Raw genomic sequence first — 19,122 nt, 5'->3', positions numbered from 1 at the left:
GGCCTCTGCTTCGTTGGGGAAACACCTCCTTCTGTCCTGCCTTTTGGCCCATCACTGGAGAAACAAAAAGTACACCTTAACAGATGGAACGATTCTCCATTACTTTGATGGCATGTTCAGGACATCATGCTTATGCAAAATCGGGTAAACTCAACAAATCATCTGGTCTTTTTCAGCTGGGCCAGGGCCCACCCTCCTCCAAACATCTGCCAGTGCTGAGCAGAAGTTGTGAGTGGATCGTGCAGGGTGAGGGCACACACAGAATCACAGAATCACAGAAATTCTAGGTTGGAAGAGACCTTTAAGATCATCGAGTCCAACCCATGTTCTAACACCTCAACTAGATCATGGCACCAAGTGCATGGCTCTGTCCTGGCGCCTGCCGTGATGCCCCCCTGGCCGAGCTTTGGGCTCTGAGCTGGCAGCTCTCCCAGGGGAAAGGCCTTGACCTACCGTCACCATTTCCCAGAGGCTCAAACCTGAACATGGGCTGGGAAGCCAGATCACCTTTACCAACAGGCTCAGCTGCAAAGAAAGGCAGGACACAATAGCTCCAATGGCACTGCTGAAGATTCTCCTTCAGGCCTGAGTGGCAGTGAGGGCACCTGGGTGATTGGTGCCCTCCAAGGCACTCCCTTGTCTCTGCCTTCCAGTCAGGAGCAGGGCCAGGGGGGACCTCGTGCTTGCAGTGGCCCCACACTGGGATGGAAGGAGCCCCATGTGGGGTAGTTGGGGCAGAAAGGACTCCCTGGAGCTGCCAGCAGCTCCAAACCCAGCCCCGGGCAGGGCCAGGGCTTGGCAGTGGCAGCAGAAGCAGCTCGGGCTCCCTGGGGGCAGCAAAGGAGCTGAGAAAGGCTCAGCCCCGGGGCACAGCCCTGAGCCCAGCCCCTTCCCTCTCTGCTCTTCTCTGTGGCTGTACAGAGCGCACAGAAGGACACAGTGGCATTGCACACGGGAGGAGGATGGACAGATAAATGCTCCTTCTTCCCACTGACAGCGATCCTGTGGGATCACTAAGGGCTCCAGAAGGGAGCAGGGTAAGGTTTCTAGAACTGATCCACCCTCAGAAGAACTTAATGGAACTGTCTCATGAGTAAACTCTTGCCGCACTGCCACGGATTATTCTGTCAGGAAAGGTACATTCAGAACATGCCTCCAACATCTGGCAAGGTCTTCAAAGCACCATTCACCAGCATTTCCAAGTAATCCAAGTTTTGATCCCAGTTGAGAAGGGATCACAGATCCTACAGAACCATTTCCATGGTGTGCTGGGATCCCCTTCTCCCTTGGGGAATTGGGCACTGCCAGGGGGTGGGGTACAGCCGTGGGAGCCTGTGCCTCCTGGTCACTCTCCACACTCTTTGCAGGTCCTGTGCAACATCCCTGGAAGGGCAGCTGCAGCAGCCCAGGGCCCTGGGGCTCTCTCCCTCCCTCCCACACAGGAAAGCCTCACTAAATGCTTGGGGAAATCTGCAGTGCCGCAGCAACTCTCCCAACCTCCGTCCCTCCCTCCTGCTTGCCCACCTGCCCATGGAACAGCTCCCACAGCCCACGGTGTCATGGTTTGACCCGGAAACAGGATTTCTGGGATGCTGTGTGGATGAGGCCAATGAGTGCTCAGATTTGAATATTGCCATCTGGCCCAACCACTGGGCAATGGGATCCACCTCCGAGAACACAGGGTAAAAGCAGGGCTCTCCCCCTGGCAGTTTCTCTTTGGATTTCCGGCGGTGAAGGAGTTGAGTCTCTCCCCCGGCCCAGTTGCTGGCTGAGCTGGGGGAGGGGAAAAGCCATGCGGCCCGGCCCGGGAGAGGTAGGCCTGGCCCCCTCCCCCCAAGGGTGGAAGGAAGAAGTAAAGAACTGCCGGGAAGCAATGGGCAGCCTGTTCCCCCCCCACCTTGGAGACAGACAGAGAGAGTGCAGCCGGTGTTTGTGTGCCGTTACCTTGAAACCAGTAAACATGTGCTGGCAGCAGGCAGCCCGGCTGAGGAGATGGTGGAGGGGGTGCAGCCAGGAGTCCAGCCACTTTGAGGAGTTTTTAACCCTTTTTTTGGACAATGAAAACTTCACAGAACATTAATGCTTCCTAGACGAGGGATAAGAGTGGAGGAGGATGAAGGAAATGAGTGAGTGATGAAGGTCTGGACCAGAGAGAGAGATAGTGAGAGATGTTGGAAAGATGGAGAAGAGGGAGTGGCATTTTATGCTGGAGTCTTTTGTGTAGCCATGGACAGAGCTATGTTTCCCTGGAATACAGAGACTGAGTCCAGGGGGAGAAATGTCCCAGAGCCAAAGAAGATTCAGTGTGGGTACCCCTCGGCCCCAGGGGGTATATAAAATATGGGGGGGACAGATGTCCCAGAGGTGAGAGATTGAGCTTTTCTGGAACTGGACACAGCCTCCTTAAAAGGACAACCCTGGAAGCAGCCCTGATTCTGGTCCGGTGGTGAGAGCACCGGAACAAGGACGGAAAAGGCCACCACGACACATGGAAGGACTCCCTCTCCTCTTGAGGAACTGAAGTTGAGCATTCTAAAGGGTGGTGCTGGACCCAGAATTGATTTTGGATTGTATTGTATTGGGAATTTGGGGGGGAGGAGGAGGAGGAGAAGAGTGTTTTTGTGAGGTTTCATTTTCCTTGTGTTTTATTTTTCTTCTTTTTCTTCCTTTTGTGTGTAGTTTAGTAATTGTTTTAGTAGTTTAGTTAATAAACGTTTCTTCTTTTTTCAAGTGAGAGCCTGCTTTGTTTATTCCTGGTCAAAATCTCACTGCAGACACCAGAGAAGGTGTATTTTCATGCGGGCATTTGGCCTTGTGCCAATGTCAAACCAGAACACACGGGCACATAGCCAGGCCGTCTCAGGACACACTGGAGCCTTGCTCTCCCCCTCTGCCCTTTCCCCATCATGGGCACACCGTGCAGCCGCTCCCAGGTTTCGGGACGTGTCTCCCACGGAGGGAGCCCAGCAGGACAGCTCAGTATGCGAGTGCCCTGAGCCTGCTCAGGACAATTCCTCTGGGCTGTGCCCGTCTTGTCTGGGCTGTGCCCGCAGTGCCGAGCAGCAGAGAGGGCAGCTCAAGCCTCAGCAGGGCTCAGGCCCAGAGGCACAGCAATTACCTCCTGTGACTGTGCCTGGCATCGCCTCCCTTCCTGCAGAAAATGCCACCTTCCATAGAGCCTCTCTGTCCATCCCTTGAGAAAGGAAGAGGCACAGCTGGATCAGATGGAATCATTGCATATCCAGGAGGTGGCCTCTTCAGGAGGCAATACTTGTCCAAAACATGGGTAATGATCAGGAAAATCCTGATCCCCCCAGGCCTTTGGGGCTGGCTATGACCCTCCCTCCTCCAAGCAGCCACACCTCAGGATGTACCTGGGGACTGGGAAAATGCAGGGGATCCCTGGTGAGTTGGGGCTGCGCGGCAGCTGATGCCCAATGCCTTCCTGCAGAGGCTGGGGAGAAGCTGCAGCCAGGCCAGGCTGGGAAACAGCCCTGCAGGGCATGGAAGCAGCAGCGGGGCAGCGATGCTGCCATGGATCCCTTCCTGGTGTTCCGGGCACGGCGTGTCCAGATGTGCAGCCAGAGCCCTCGGCTGCTGAGCTCCAGGACAAGGCTGAGGGAATGCACCCACCATCCCCTTTGAGCAGTTCTCTCACAATGTGCTTCAGGATGTTGTTTGGCCCATGGTGAGGAAAGGGTAGAGGGGGAGCGAGGCTGCCATCGATCCCTTCACGCTGTTCCGGGCTCTGCTCTGACGTGGGGGACCCTGGCTCACTCTAGGATCTCTCCCAGGACTCCTCCCAGAGCTTCATCCCACAGCTCAGCCCCAAGGGTCAGACAGGTATTAGAAATTTCACAGCCTACCATTGGTGACTCATAGTCAGAATGCACAGGAAAACTCTAGCTGTGTTTCAAAATACCAGATGCTCTGTTGTTTCCTTCCCACTGCAGATTTTCCATTGCCCCAGCCTCAGCCCCTGGCAGCCTGCCTGGATGTTCTCCCCACGCTGCTTCTGCAATCCCACTCGTCCAGGTCCTCCTGGTTCTGTGGGCAGCTCTTCGGGCCACTGAGGCCCTGTTCCTCCTTTGTTTGTCAGCATGTCCGAGTGAGTGATGATTCAGGGGCTCAGCACCAAGGCCTCCAGCAGCAGTGGTCAATTCCTGAGCACGCTCGGGGGCCACAGACAGCTGCCCATGGCTCTGGCAGGGATGTGAAGGGGAGGCCGTGCAGGGGAGCAGCCCCCACAGCCCAGCCCTGCCCATGGGGGCCTGCAGCCCATGGGGATGGAGCAGCAGTTTCTCGTTGTGAAAGTCCATCCAAAAATCCTTCATTTTTTGCCTCACAATTGTCATGAGAAAAGACCCCCGAAAGGTTAAAAACTTTTGAGCCAGTTGGGAAAGAAAGTCTCATGCTTATTCAGTGTGTTCACAGGTGGTGTTTTCAGAACATGCCATGCTGAACTCGAAGGGGCATGCTGACCTTTTCTGAACAATGGAACTGGACTTTCTTCCAACCTCCTGACTTGGCTGCACTGAGCTCTGGAGTGGCTCTCCCCTCCAAGAGAAGACCCCTCTCGCCTGCCTTCAACCACCGTGACAGACAAACAGAGATGCGAATCCCCTCATCAAGGAACCAAGACAAGACAAGGAACCCCCCGGCACCCTACTGGCACTCCCCTGGTACCCCCTTGGCAACCTCCTTCCAGAGACTGGGACTGAACCCCCCCCCGCCCCAGCTCGGGGAGGGGGGAAAAACTGCCCAGAGTAAATGTACCTGCAAACATTCGGCCATGAAAACAATGGAGTAACCTCCCCCCTCCTGCTGTTCCTATTCTTTTGCCCTCCATGGAAACCTAATTTCGGCCACCCTTCCTCCAACCAAGAACAGTATATTTTGGGGTTCAGTTCTGACTGTCCTCTGAGATCTCCCCAAAGCGTGCACCAGCGAGTTTCAGCGGCGGGACCCCCGAAGACATCACATTTCGGTAGCTATAAGCCCCTCCCTAACCTTCTTTCCTCCCTCTTTCCCTTGTCTTACCCTTCTCTTCCCCAGATTCCCTGACCAAATGCATATTCAGTTGTGGTTATCATTAGTAAAATTGCATTTTGTTGATTTGTTACTGCAAAACCCCTGTGCCTTTGTTGGTTATTTTTTGCACCAAAAAAATCATTCGTCACCCGTTCATTTCAGGTGGACCCTCACATAATTGGCGACGAGGATGGGATTCTGGTAGCCAGTGAGATTTTGCAGGTTCTGTGTAGTCTGTAATCTCCGTCAGACTGCATAGGCCAAAGCCAAATCTCACCCTTGATTGAGTACACAGGCTCCGGAATTGACACAAAAGATTTTTCGGTGCAAAAGCAGGGGAAATTGTTACAGTCACTTCTGTTACTGATCTTACCGGCACGGACACCGACACTGATACTCCTCCTAATCCTGATATTGATATTGGAATTGATGTTGTATTGGAGTTGTATCTGAACCTGTTACTGTTGTTACTGCTGTATTTGTGTACCTGGACTGTCTAAAAGGGAGGGGACAGACCTGAAGAAATTAAGCTGTGCCTTTTAGACAGATATTGTCCCTTCACCTACACATGGAGCAAGGGGTGGCCCAGCGAAGGCTGAGTGGCATTCCCCCTGTTCTAGGTTCTGGTCCCCTCACAAAGAAAACATTTGTGTGCGTGTGTGAGTGTGATTGTGTATCTGGACTGTCTGGAAAGGAAGGGACAAACCTGAAGCAATTAAAACAGTGCCTTCCAGACAGATTTTGTTTCTTCAGCTATCTAGGGAGACAAAGGGCATAAAAAGGTCTGTATGATTGTGTAACTTGAGTTCACAAATCAGCTCCCTGGTATACTTCTGATCCCTTCACACAAAATGAATGAAAATCTCAATCCTAAAGCAAAAGCTGACTTTTACTGGTTGCTTGCTAAACACAATGCAAAACCGTCATCTGGTGGAGAAACTTGGACAGAGAACAATTGGTTTAATTTGGAAAATGTCATTGATAGAATATGTTCTCTGCAACATGAATCAAAATTCAAAATAGGTAAAAATAAGAACATTCTTTGCTCAGTTCTCAGAGCATGTCTCACTGCAGCCATAGAAAACCGCTGTAAATGGAGAAGTGAGGAAATGATAGACTCCCTTCAAAATTTAGTTGAAATTTTGCAAAAACAGTTAAATGAGGATAGAAATGAAATTTACATGCTGCAAGCTGCCCTCAGAGAAGAACACACCAAAAACATACACAAAATCAACTCCTCTACAGAGGAGGAAGAAAAAGGAACACCTTGCATTAAAAAAATCTATCCATACAAAGAGTTCGAGGCAGCAAAACAAAACTATCCTTACAAAGAATCTGAAACACTTAAAAATTGTGGGGAAAATTGCTGTCCTCGTTTGAGACTTTTTATTAAAACTGAATATAATTATATTAATGATGAAGACCTGGATCCCCACATAACAACTAAACAAACACCATTCAGCGCTACCGAATTAACTAAATTGAAAAAGGAATTTGGACGCCTTCCTCATGAATCAGAAACGGAGTATGTGTTCTGTGTGTCTCTTACTGGCAGAGACCAGATTAAGTTAACTGAACAAGAAGCCAGTGGATACTGGGGACGTGGTGTTTTCCTAACAACAGGAGATAAGTGTGACTCCTGGTCTCTAACACAACATGCAGCCTATTGGGCCGGGGGAATAAATCACTTGGAAAGGGGTAATCCCCTGGCAATTGCCACTACCTCCGACCAGATCTTAGAAAGTGTACAAAAAGCTGCATGTTTGCAAATGATTCATGAGAGAAAATTAATTCCTGGTTTTGAATCCCCAATGCAACTGCCTGTGAAGCCTAAAATTATGACCCCTTTAATTCATGGGCTTCCAGAAACATTGAAATCAACAGCAATTACTATTCAAAAAACAATTATGACTTTAAGCCCAATAGATAGACTGGATAGATTTCTTAACAACTCCACTGATCAGTCTGAGTCTGCCCCATCACCCTATACACCAACACAGACCCCCACAACACCATCAGACGCATCTAGCAGCAGCCGCAAAATTTGGACATGGAGTGAGGTAGCAGTTGATTTAATAAATTATTGTAGACAGTATGGGCCTGTAAAAAGCCTAGAGGAAAAATCAGAAAAAACAAAAGGTGTCCGGTTTATGGGAGCCCCTAACCCTGAAAACACAGAACCAGGAAAACAAATTTCCAACAGACAATGCTGGTGGATGCTGGGAATAAAAAAGGGGTCCCCCGGGACATAATGGATGGTTTACCACTTGAAAAATTGCAGAAAATCATAACTAACTGGAATTTAGGGAGGCCAAACCCCCCTACCCAGCCTAGTGCACCGATCCCTCTACCTCATCAGAAACTAACAAATACTCCTACCAATACACAGTTCAGTACACACAGTACATCACAGTCTCTCCCACAGAACACAGGCAATGAGCCAAAGTTAATCTTTTCCCAGCTTCTCCCTCGGAATCTGGGCAGTGAAGCTGCATCTCAGCCTCTCCCACAGAACACAGCCACTGAGCCAAAGAACTGTTTCTCAGCTTCTTTCACAGAACATGGACAGTGAAACCCTGGCTGCGTGTCTCCTGAAAAGCACTAGCAGTAAGCCGGCAGTAACTCTTTCGCAACTTCTTTCACAGAGCCAAAGCAACATAACTGCCCAACATAACCGCCCGTACCCCAAAACACAAACACTGAATCTACACCAACAGAGCTTTCGGGAAACTAATATCTCCACTGTTTACAGGTGAGCGAAGGGGTGGAGGTTGGGTTTACTTACGAATGCTCACAAAAAATAAATCAGGAGACATGTTAATTACAGCAATCATGGGCCCCAAAAAAGCTCTGGTAACATAAATTGTTGATACGGGAGCCCAGATCTCCGCACTTACACATAGAGATGCTCAGAAGTGTGGAGTTGTTCCAACAATAAGGCAATGCTGCGTTCTTAATGCTTTAGGAACCGTAGAACCAATGAATGTTGCTCTGGTCAAAGTAACACTCCCTGGAGAAGAAAATCAATTGGTTGTCAAAATGGTAATTGGGGACATCCCGAATAATCTGCTAGGGATGGATGTCCTTGCAGGAAGGCAGTGGGAAGACACTGAGGGTTTTCTGTGGTCTTTTGGCACTCCGCCACTTAACATTAGGCTGCTTCAGACCGCACCTGCACTGCCTTACAGTAAAATAATCAATGTGAAACAGTATCCCTTGCCTTCTGAAGCTAGGGAAGGCATCAAACCGGTTATTCAGGATTTGCGTGATCAAGGAATAATAATTAACACACACTCCCCATACAATTCACCCGTGTGGCCAGTCCGAAAGCCCAACACGAAGTAGAGACTTACGATTGATTACCGTAGGCTCAATGCCAACGCTGACCCTCTGACTGCAGCACTGCCAAATTTAGCTGAACTAATAACATCAATACAAGAAAAAGCTCACACAATCATGGCAACCATAGATGTCAAAGACATGTTCTTCATGATACCTATACAGCCAGAGGACATGGATTGCTTTGCATTCACATGGGAGGGACAACAGTACACATTCACCAGACTCCCTCAGGGATAAAAACACTCTCCAACACTAGCACACCATGCTTTAGATAAGGAATTAGAAAAAATACCTAAACCTGACACTGTAGCTGTGTACCAATACATTGATGACATTTTGGTGGGAGGAGAGGAAATTAAAGAAGTGGGGGATCTCCAGCAGAATATAATCTCTCATCTGGAGAGCCTTGATTTAAAGATTCCTTCAGAGAAAATTCAAAAGCCTTCTCAGGAAGTAAAATTCCTGGGAATTTGGTGGCGATCTGGTAGCACATGCATTGCACCTGACACTTTAACTTCTTTAGAGCAAATAAAAATGCCCGAAAACAAAAAAGACCTCCAGCAAGCCTTAGGACTGTTAGTATTCTGGAGGAAACATATCCCAGATTTCTCAATCATTGCTAGGCCCCTGTACAACTTACTAAGGAAAGTAGTCAAATGAGATTGGACTCCTTCTCAGGAGGAAGTATTACAATTGCTGATTTTTGAAGCCACAGCACATCAGGCATTGGGGCCCATTCATCCTAAAGACCCTTTCCAAGTGGAATGGGGATTTGCCTCCTCAGGACTATCAATACACATCTGGCAGTGAGGTCCTGAGGGTCCAACGAGGCCTGTCAGCTTCTTTTCCCGTGGTTTTAAAGATGCTGAGAAAAGATACACTACCTGGGAAAAAGGATTGTTTGTTGTTAGCTTAGCTCTCATTGAAGTAGAAAAAATCACACGGCAGCAAGCTATCATCTTGAGAGGTCCCTTCAAGGTAATTAAAGCTGTCACTAATGGGACCCCTCCACCTGGCGGCATAGCCCAAATGTTGTCAGTCAGGAAATGATATGCTCAGATAGAGAACTACTGCAATAACTTTTCTGTCACAGAAGGTGCTGCAAAATTCTTGGCAACACAAGACACTGAGAGCCTGGATAGTAGTCAAGACAAACCTGTTTCTGTAATAAAAGTAGCACCACCATTCTCACCTGAAATAGCAGCAAACTGTTGGTTTACAGATGCTTCTTCAAAGCAGGAAGGAAAGATTTGGAAATATAAGGCGGCTGCTTTACATATTTCATCTGGTGAAAAAAATCATCACAGAAGGGGAGGGCAGCGCTCAGGTAGGAGAACTCATAGCTCTCTGGAGTGTTTTCCAGCGTGAGGCACAAAACACTTCTCCTGTTTACATCTACACTGATTCATATGCAGTATACAGAGGCTGCACTGAGTGGCTCCCTTTCTGGCAACAGAATGGCTGGGAAGTTAACGGAATCCCAGTGTGGCAGAAAGATAAATGCAAAGAAATCCTAGAAATCACCAGTAAAGGAAACTTTCTGGTTGGTTGGGTAGCTTCTCATCAAACAGATGGGAATCAAGCAGGTGAATGGAACAACAGAGTTGATGAACTAGCAAGGCTTAGCCCCCTGAAAAAAGAAACTATTTTAGAGGATTGGAATCAACTGTTAGAATGGTTACATCTAAAAAGAGCACACAGGTGCCAAAGATCTGTACAAGGAAACACACGCCCGCGGCTGGCCAGTCACCAGGGAAATGTGTAAAACATGCATATCGGCCTGCGAACAGTGCCGCAAGCGACTGGAAAGGCATCCTTTAGAGGATGATCCTCTGCATTTGAGGAAAGGTAAAGGCTTGTGGGATGTGTGGCAGGTAGATTATATTGGTCCTTTTAAGAAGTCAGGAGGTAAACATTTTGTGTTGGTAGGAGTGGAAATTGTATCTGGGTTGGTACAAGCTGATGCTTTTAAAAGGGCCACAGGTGATAATACAGTTAAAGCTTTGCAGGGGTGGTTTGGAACTTTTCCAAAGCCAAAAGAAATTCAGTCTGACAACGGGTCTCACTTTACTGCCAAGGTGGTTCAGGATTGGGCCAGAGCCAAAGGCATAAAGTGGACTTTTCATACTCCTTACTACCCTCAGGCTAACGGGATCGTGGAAAGGACAAATGGCCTTTTAAAGCGGTTCCTTATGCCCCAGAAAGCAAACTGGGACTGTTGACTGTGGGAGGCTGTTAAGGGGGTAAATGGCAGGTGGGGGGTGAACGGCTGCCCCAAAGTTACTGCTTTTTACCCCACACCTCCAAGCATCATCCCTTACTGGAAGGTCCCGACGATGCAAACAATCCATCACATTACCCTGGACAACCTGTCTTAGTGGACCTCCCCACGGTGGGCGAGGTACCACTTGTGCTGAAAACCCCTCTGAATAAATATGCATGGGTAGCCTCTGACGCTCTTGGAAAAGAGCACCGCATACACACACGCTGGATAATCCCCTCATTTTAAACTCCTTTCTGCCTCTCAGTGGCATGATTTTTTGTTGTTCTTGCTTTTACAGGAGAACCCCGAGGGACATGAGAATCATCTGAAATATGATAGCCTTGCTAATACTTTTCTGCATATTACCACAGTTTCATGGACAACCTCCTGGTGAGCAGCTGTGGCCCGAAGCCATCGTTCAGCACACCAATGTTCTTGGAACCTATCCCAAGGGCCGTTACCCGAGCCTGGCAACCCTAGTGCTGCATGACTCCAAGGTGTACCACCCGAATGAGTGGAGATGGGACCAGAATGAGTTGATGAGAACCGTGACAGATGGGAACAGTTGGTGAGTGAATTTTGGTAACATGCAAAAAGGTGGAAGGAACTCTCCATGAAAATGCCACCTCCACCAGAATTGCAGGAAATTTTACGGAAACAGGTGGAAGGAATCATCTGGACATCCCTTCAGCAAAATTATGTCCCATGAAGAAATGGGGAAGTTTCAAAATAAAAAGTCCCCTCGCTCTGTGTTGCCGCCAGGAACATATTGGTAGTTATGCTTTCGATCTCAAAACTAACAATCTTGCAATTACAAGAGATTGTAATGATGCATCACTTGATTGCTGGTACAGTTTAACTTTGCTCAAACGCACTTACGTGACATGTCGTTGGCAGAATGACACAGCTAGTCCATTAGGACTAAGAGGCTTGGTTTACACATTCAAGATAAACACTGTACCAAAACTCACACCAAGTGCTGTAATTACGCTCTCTCAGACGCAAGGTGTGAAGCCCTTTTCTAATACATCTCAAAGGGCAGACACTGTAAGGCCTGCACTGAGCACGGTAAACACGGCAATCACACCCCAATTGACAGAGGCAACAGGAGGCCCCTTTACATGGCCCTGGTCTCAAGCCTTCCTGCAATTTATCGGATCTATGGGAGATGTCATGGGTCTAAACTTACTAACAGTAGTTACACATGAAGACAAGTCGTATACCTTACAAGAATGGGAGAAACAGAAAACCTGGCAGCTTCAAGGAGTAGTGCGAGAACAAATTAGCATTGGGTGTTGAATGGTTAATGGGTCTGACTATAGCAAAGCAGGAAAACAAACAGGAGCAAGTCTGTACGCACCTAAGCGTACGAGACTGCTGGCACATTTTTACATTAACTCACACTGCGGAGGTAGTTTGCCTCTAGTCCAAGGATACACAAGACCTTTCTTTTAAATTTGTAATAAATGCTGAAACCTACTTTACCACTGTCACCACTTCACCTGTACCACCGGTCATACTCATCCCAAGAATTTTCAAGATTGGACTTTATATAATTAGGAAAACTGGCCAACAACAAATATTATTCAATCCGGCATGTCTCTCAAACAGGTCAAATTGCTAATGCAGAGCAACGTTTCAGAAATCCAGTCAGCCTGTTCTCCGTTCCTGCAAACTTCTTTTGAAGGCTGGACCACTTGGCTTCGGAAACGAAGCTCTTTTAAAATTAGAACACCAAGAGACGTGACCGGTGTTATGCGTACAGGATTGGGAATTCTGAATAGCATTGATTCTGAAGTACTAATGAACAAATTGGCTGCTACAACTAGAGATCTGACCAAATTACAGCAACCTCTGAGGTCATCTCTGTTAGCCTTGGGGACACACCAGTGGCTGCTGTCAAACATTTTGCCAAATTGGGAAAGAGCAAACGTGAATGACCACAAATTGGTGATTGATGCACTTAGTGCTACACAGAACAATGTTTCCCTAGCCCTCAGCTGTATCCAGGCACAACTGTGGATGCAGTCGGTCTCTGCTTCAATTATAAGAGAGGGCGAGGAAGGCACCTTCCCCACAGAAGTTTGGAAAATAATTTGGGACAGTGCCACTGAATTTGAAAGAGAATTCCAATCCTGGTGGAACCTGGTGAACTTTACCTATGATCCCATTTCAAACACAGCCACTGCTTTTGTTTTAACCATACGCAATGCTTCTGTACATTTAGTCTTCCCTGTTATTGCATTAGGATTAAACCATGATGGAGCTGTTCTCTATCCCACTGAACATAGGGGATGGGCCCGTCAGGTCAATGACAAATGGCAAACTGTTAATCTGGAATCTTGTATTGTCCGAGAACAACTGTTGTATTCTCGTTGTATTCCATATCTCTCAAGTCCCATACTGTACCAAGCTGTTCTTCTCTGCAGCACAGTTCTTCGTGTGTCCTCTCAGGGGCTCCTCCTTGGCCTCTCGATCCACCTCTGTTTATTCCAGTTACCTTCACGATCTACAGCTGCTGCCCAACTAAGGACTTCGCAGCTGTAGCTTGTTTGGAGTAACTAGGACCCACACAGTTCTTAACAGGGACTCTCTCCATAACAATACATATATTCCGGCCCCCACAAACAACAAGGGTTCATCTGTGAAAGCAATGCAATCGTAGCTCAGGATATCTGTTTAGACACAGAGCAAAACATCTATCATTTTGAGATTCGTCCTAATGAGGCTACTGAAACAGTTCTTCTATACATAGGCAATGGCTGTGCATGCTTTAGAACCATATGTGATTTTGTTTTTGTGGAAGATATTGTGGTAGATTCAAAGAATCACTCAAACTTTTGTGCTTGTAACTTTACTAAGATTGTAGGGTGTGATTTCTCTTATGAAGCTCCAGTTACCTCTCACTACCTATTGCAATCCAACTACACACTGATTCACAAGCTGATGCCCACTCCTATCGGAATGAATCTCACCCTCGTGAGACAACTGCTGCTCTATCAGGACCTGGTTGAAATTCTCAAGAACAAATACACTGGGTTATGGAGAGGGTAAAGCAGGATGCTGAGCAAAGGTGGTGGGATACTTTCTTTGGGTGGTCACCTACTGCCACAGGTGTCCTGAACAGTGTGTGCCATCCAATTGTTGCTCTTTTGATTCTAATTACACTTGGCTTTATCTTGTCAGCAGCCCTATTCATTCTGAATGGGAACATGATGAAAAGGCTAAGGAGATTGATGTCTGTAATCAATGCACACCGCTTAGCCGATGTCCTCTATACTATAGACGTCCCCAAAACATTTGACACAAAACAATTATGATTTGAGCATGTGTGCTTTAGAGCAATTTTTGGTTCTCAAGTATGATTTACAGAAGGTTATTTTGCTCTTTAGTAGATTATTTTAGAAAATAATTTTTAAAAGACAATGCTTACATTATGATTTATTTGTTGGTTTTGTTTTATTTGTGATTTGTTTCAACCATTTTTTGAAATTGTTATACAAATGATATTGCTTTAATTAATTAACCATTTATTGGAAGTTATTATAATTAGCCATTTTTGAAATTGTTATAAAAGAATAACCACGTGTGAAAATTATTATGATAATCAATATTAATTATATTTGTTTATTGCTTCCCTTTCCCCTATTGTTTTCTTTTCTTTTCCCTCTCTCTTCTTTTTATCCTCCTCTTTTCTTTCATCCCTATTTTTTCCAGGTTATGCTACCAACATGCAACGAGTTCTGAAGATTCATCAACGACACTCCCAAGTTCTGCTGATGAAGATCCCTCAAGAAAATCGTGAGTCATGGGGTCGTGTGAGAGTCTGTCCCAAATGTCCTTCATTTTTGCCTCACAATTGTCATGAAGAAAAGACCACTGAAAAGTTAAAAACTGTTGAGCCAGTGGGGAGGGGAGGTCAGGAGCTTCTCAGCTCACTGTTTCCACAGGTGTTGTTTGCAGAACACGCCATGCTGAACTTGAAGGGGGCATTCTGCCCTTTCTGAACAATGGATCTGGACTTTCTCCCTACCTCCTGGCCTGGCTGGTCTGAGCTCTGGGGCGGTCCTCCCCGCTCCAAGAGAGGACTCATCTCATCTACCTTCAACCACCATGACAGACAAGCAGAAATGTGAGTCTCTTCATCAAAGAACGAAGACAAGAAATCCCCATGCAATAAAACTGCCCTCACACCTTCTTCCAGAGACTGGGACTGAAAACCGCCCCCCCAGCTTGGGGGAGGTGTGCACAATCCGGGGAAAAGCTGCCCAGAATAAATGCACCTGCGAGCACTGGGCCATGAAAACAATGATTTTGTGTGTTGCTTGGCTAGGACTCTGTGTAACCCCCTTTTTCTGTTCTTTCCCCCTTCTTGGAGACCTTTGTTTTGGCTCCCCTTCCCCCCAGCAAAAAAATCGAATAATTGGAGCCCTGGTTAGCCGCGCTTTTTGAGATCTCCCCAGACGTGACCCAGTGAGCTTCAATGGCTGGACCCCGAAGGACAAAAGTGGCACCATGTCTCAGTAGCTATAACTCCTCCACCCTCCTGTCCTTCCTCTTTCCTTATCTTCTCCCTTTCTTCCCCAGTTCCCCTCACCAATACTTTTCAGTTGTGGTTATTTCAATAAAACTACATTTTGTTGATTTGTTACTGCAGATCCCCTGTGCCTTGCTGGATATTTTTGCACCAAAAAAATCATCGCGTTAAACGTTAACCGGAACGGACCACAACAGTAATGAACAGAACAAACACCTGGGAAGTCCAACAATGCATACTGCAAATCATCAGAATTTTGCATTGCCCAATTAAGATAATCTTTTTTCACTGGTAAATAGATAACTGCAAATTCTTGACCTGCTAAACTTAACAATCTGCTCCTGGCCTTAATTACAATTTGTGCTATCATCTCTAAAACTGTGAAAATAGTTTTTGGAAACTTCTAGGGAAGAAAAATCCACTCTATTATCAACAAAGGATCTCTCTCAGAAGGGTCCCACAGAAAAATGAGACCACAAAGTGTAATTTTTTTCTCCTAAAATTGCAAAAAGGAAAGAGTTTTCTGGAATACAGCAATGAGCTTGCTGTCTTTGGAGAGCTCCCATGACCGTGTCAAGGGCTGAACGAGCTTCGGGTATTAAGGTTCTTGGATGTTGTAGCTTCCTCTCAGTAAATCGAAAAGTGGACCCAGTTCATCATTGGTGATTCCCAAAACAGGTCTGACCCAACTGATTTCTCCCAAAAGCTGCTGTAAGCCTTGCAGATTGCTGACACTGGTCTGGAGCTGTATCTTCTGTGGTGTTATTGTTTTCTCAGTCATCTTCTATCCAAGATCCTTCCAGGGTGGAACTTCCTGGATTTTTGTAGCAGAAATTGCAAGTCCAGCATTTTGAATTTCAGTAACAACACTAGCACGGGTTCGCTCCATCTCTGCCTGCGTTGGAGCTGCGATGAGAAAATCATCCATGTAGTGCAGAATCATGGATCTGGGAAACTTCTGTCGAACTGGAGACAAAGCTTGGGTAACAAAATACTGGCAAATTAAAGGCAAGTTCTTCATTTTTTGGGGCAATGATTTCCAGTGATATCTCTGCATGGGTTCTCTTCGATTGATAATGGGAACTGGAAAAGCAAATCTTGGAGAATCATTGGGATAAAGTGGAATGTGGAAAAAACAGTCCTTTAAATCAATGACAATGAGAGGCCAGTGTTTTGGGATCATTGATAAAGAAGGGAGTCCAGGTTGATGAGGTCTCATGTCTTCAATCACTTAATTGATCTTCCTCAGGTCATGAAACAACCTCCAGGAGTCCGATGTCTTCATATAGATGAGGAACACTGGTGAAATGCAGGGACTATTTGTGGGGGAGATGTGACCTTGTTGTAATTGCTCCTTTACCAATTTTTTAAGGATATTTAAATTTTTCTCTGTTAAAGGCCATTGATCAATCCATATAGGATGATCAGTTTTCCAGGTCAGCTTTCAAGTGGCAGGTTTTGACGTGGTTTCCATCAAAGGCCCACTTCCCACTTCCAGTTTGGCTCCCCATTGGGACAGGATGTCTCTCTCCCAAAAAATGAGGCTTCTGAACAACAAAAGGACGCACCGTTGCTGTCTTTCCTTCAGGACCTGTAATGTTAATCATGGATGCATTTTGCAAACACATGGCAGCACCTCCAATCCCTGTAAGGGAACCTGAAGGAACCACCAAATCCCAGTCATTGGGCCAGAACATGTAAGAAATTACAGTGACATCTGCACCAGTATCTGGCATGTCTGTAACATAAATTGTTTTACCACAGTGAGTCAGGCAGCAAGTCAATTTTGCTTGGTTACTGTCCCAACATTGCACCCAAAAGACCTCTGGACCAGAGGTACTAGATGGCACAGACACAACTGAATTCTTTGGAAAGTTGTTTTGCTTGGGTATATTCATGGGTAAAAGAAATGCAATAGCAATAGGTGTTTTTGGTGGAATTACCATAGGAACATCAAGTGCAAGAGCTAAAATCATTAGCTCTTCATTACAATTTACTGAAACAACAGAAGTGTGGTAGATAGGGTCAGGCGTTCAGAAGATCTCGCGATGTTACGGGAAGACAGGGCCCCTGTTCCCTTAGATAAGAAAATTAACATAGGAAAGCAGCCCCCTAAACCAGATGCCAGTAATTTTCATTCCTACCCAGTAAATTGCCACCCCTTACTAACCATAGATGGTAAAAGACAGACCCCCCCATGACGTAGAAAACCCTAGATTATAAAACCCCACGAGAAGAGATAACAAAGGCCTTTTGATCGTCCACCACATTGGTGTCTGCGTGCTCTTTGGCCCGAGTGACCCTGGAGAGTTTGGGTCGCCGTGCTGTCTCTCCGAACCAGGTTGCCTGCCTTGTATCAGAAGGCAACACAGAATGAAGGATTGAGAGTTTAAAAATTTTGTTGTTGGCTTTTCCTAGAATCAAAAAATTTTATCTTTGTTGAAAAAGATTGACAATTCCTGTAGGAATGCTCACACAACACAAATTATTTCACAGATGAATCAGTTTTGAGGAGGCTAATTTGAACCTTGCACTTGAGGGTATTGAGCTGGAACCATTTGAGGATTGGTTAAATTAGGGATAAATGACTGACGTACTAACACCACTTGACTGGGTAACTGGCTGCCAGGGGGTACCACTACTTGTGTCTGGGCTCGGTGGTAATCTGCGCTCTTTTTTAAGTTTAACGACAAAGGTCTGCCATCAATGTCAAACTGAGAAAGATTTACACAGCACTTATAAAGATACTTCCCTTTTCGACATCGAGGGCAAATAGAAAGTTGTTTAGGTTGCATTGTTTTCATAGGACAATCCTTTTTAATGTGACCTGGTTTACCACAGGTCTTTTTATCAGAGTCCAACGGTGCAGTACCAACAGATTTTTCCCATATTTTTTCATGTTTTTCTAGGAGCTTTTCAAATTTATCCATTTGTTGTGTCAGATTATCTTCCAATGTTTTTCCTAATGATTGACTTGTATGTTAGCAAGATGTTGTGCAGAAGTGAGCCTACTGCAAGCTGTTAGCATCTGTGTAATAGGTGGAGGATGATCAGGCAAAATTAAAATAATTTTTCTACATTCCTCATTAGCATTTACAAAAGCAAGGTTTTGAACAATATAGGAGCGAGCTTGCTCATCTGGACATTGCTTTTCGACTGCTTGGGTTAATCTGTATAGAAAAGAACCATAGGATTCTGTTCCACCTTGTCTCTGTTCCACCTTGTCTGATAGTAGTATAAGCATTTACATGGGTACCAGCTGGCTCAACTGAAAACAAAGCTTTTCTAGTAGCATCTTTAATATCTGTTAATACAAGCTGAGGCAATTCCACCACTTGATTTTCTGGTCTATGGTAAAGTGGATCACCTGCTATGTTGGGTAACATCTATGTTCTCATAAGGAGTATTTTCATATCTTTCAACCAATTTATTAAGAAGTTTTTTTCCATTGTAATTCCCATAAAAGATATTGTGAATTGGTTAAAATTAGGGAAGTCACATTTCGACAATCAGCAGGGACTAGGTCATTGAAATAAAAATTACTTTTCAACACATTATTAAAATAAGGAGAAGAGAACCCACTTTCTTTCAAAGATTGACGGAGTTCTTTTGTATCATGGTGAGAATGACTTTCAAATCGTGGATTTACATCATTATGACCATATCTTACAGGTAATGCAAAGAGTTGTTTCTTTGAATCCAAATATTTCTCTAAATTTTGATTAATATTAGACCAATTAGGTAATTGCAATGGAGGGTTCACTTCTGATTTAGATTGTGACTTATTTTTCCCTCTCAGTACTCTTGTGTCTGATTCAGAAGAACAAGTAGGATTGTCACTGACACAGCTGTTCCGGGAACTCTGCCTATATCATGGCTGCTGCTTAGCTCTAATCACAGTTCTGCTGTCTCTTCAGCTTGCATTTTGTAGCCTCCCCAAAACCCTCTA

This window comes from Zonotrichia albicollis, chromosome 9 (assembly GCF_047830755.1).
Source record: "Zonotrichia albicollis isolate bZonAlb1 chromosome 9, bZonAlb1.hap1, whole genome shotgun sequence".
NCBI lineage: Eukaryota > Metazoa > Chordata > Aves > Passeriformes > Passerellidae > Zonotrichia > Zonotrichia albicollis.
The sequence above is the reverse complement of the archived record's forward strand: the minus strand, read 5'-3'. Positions refer to the sequence as shown.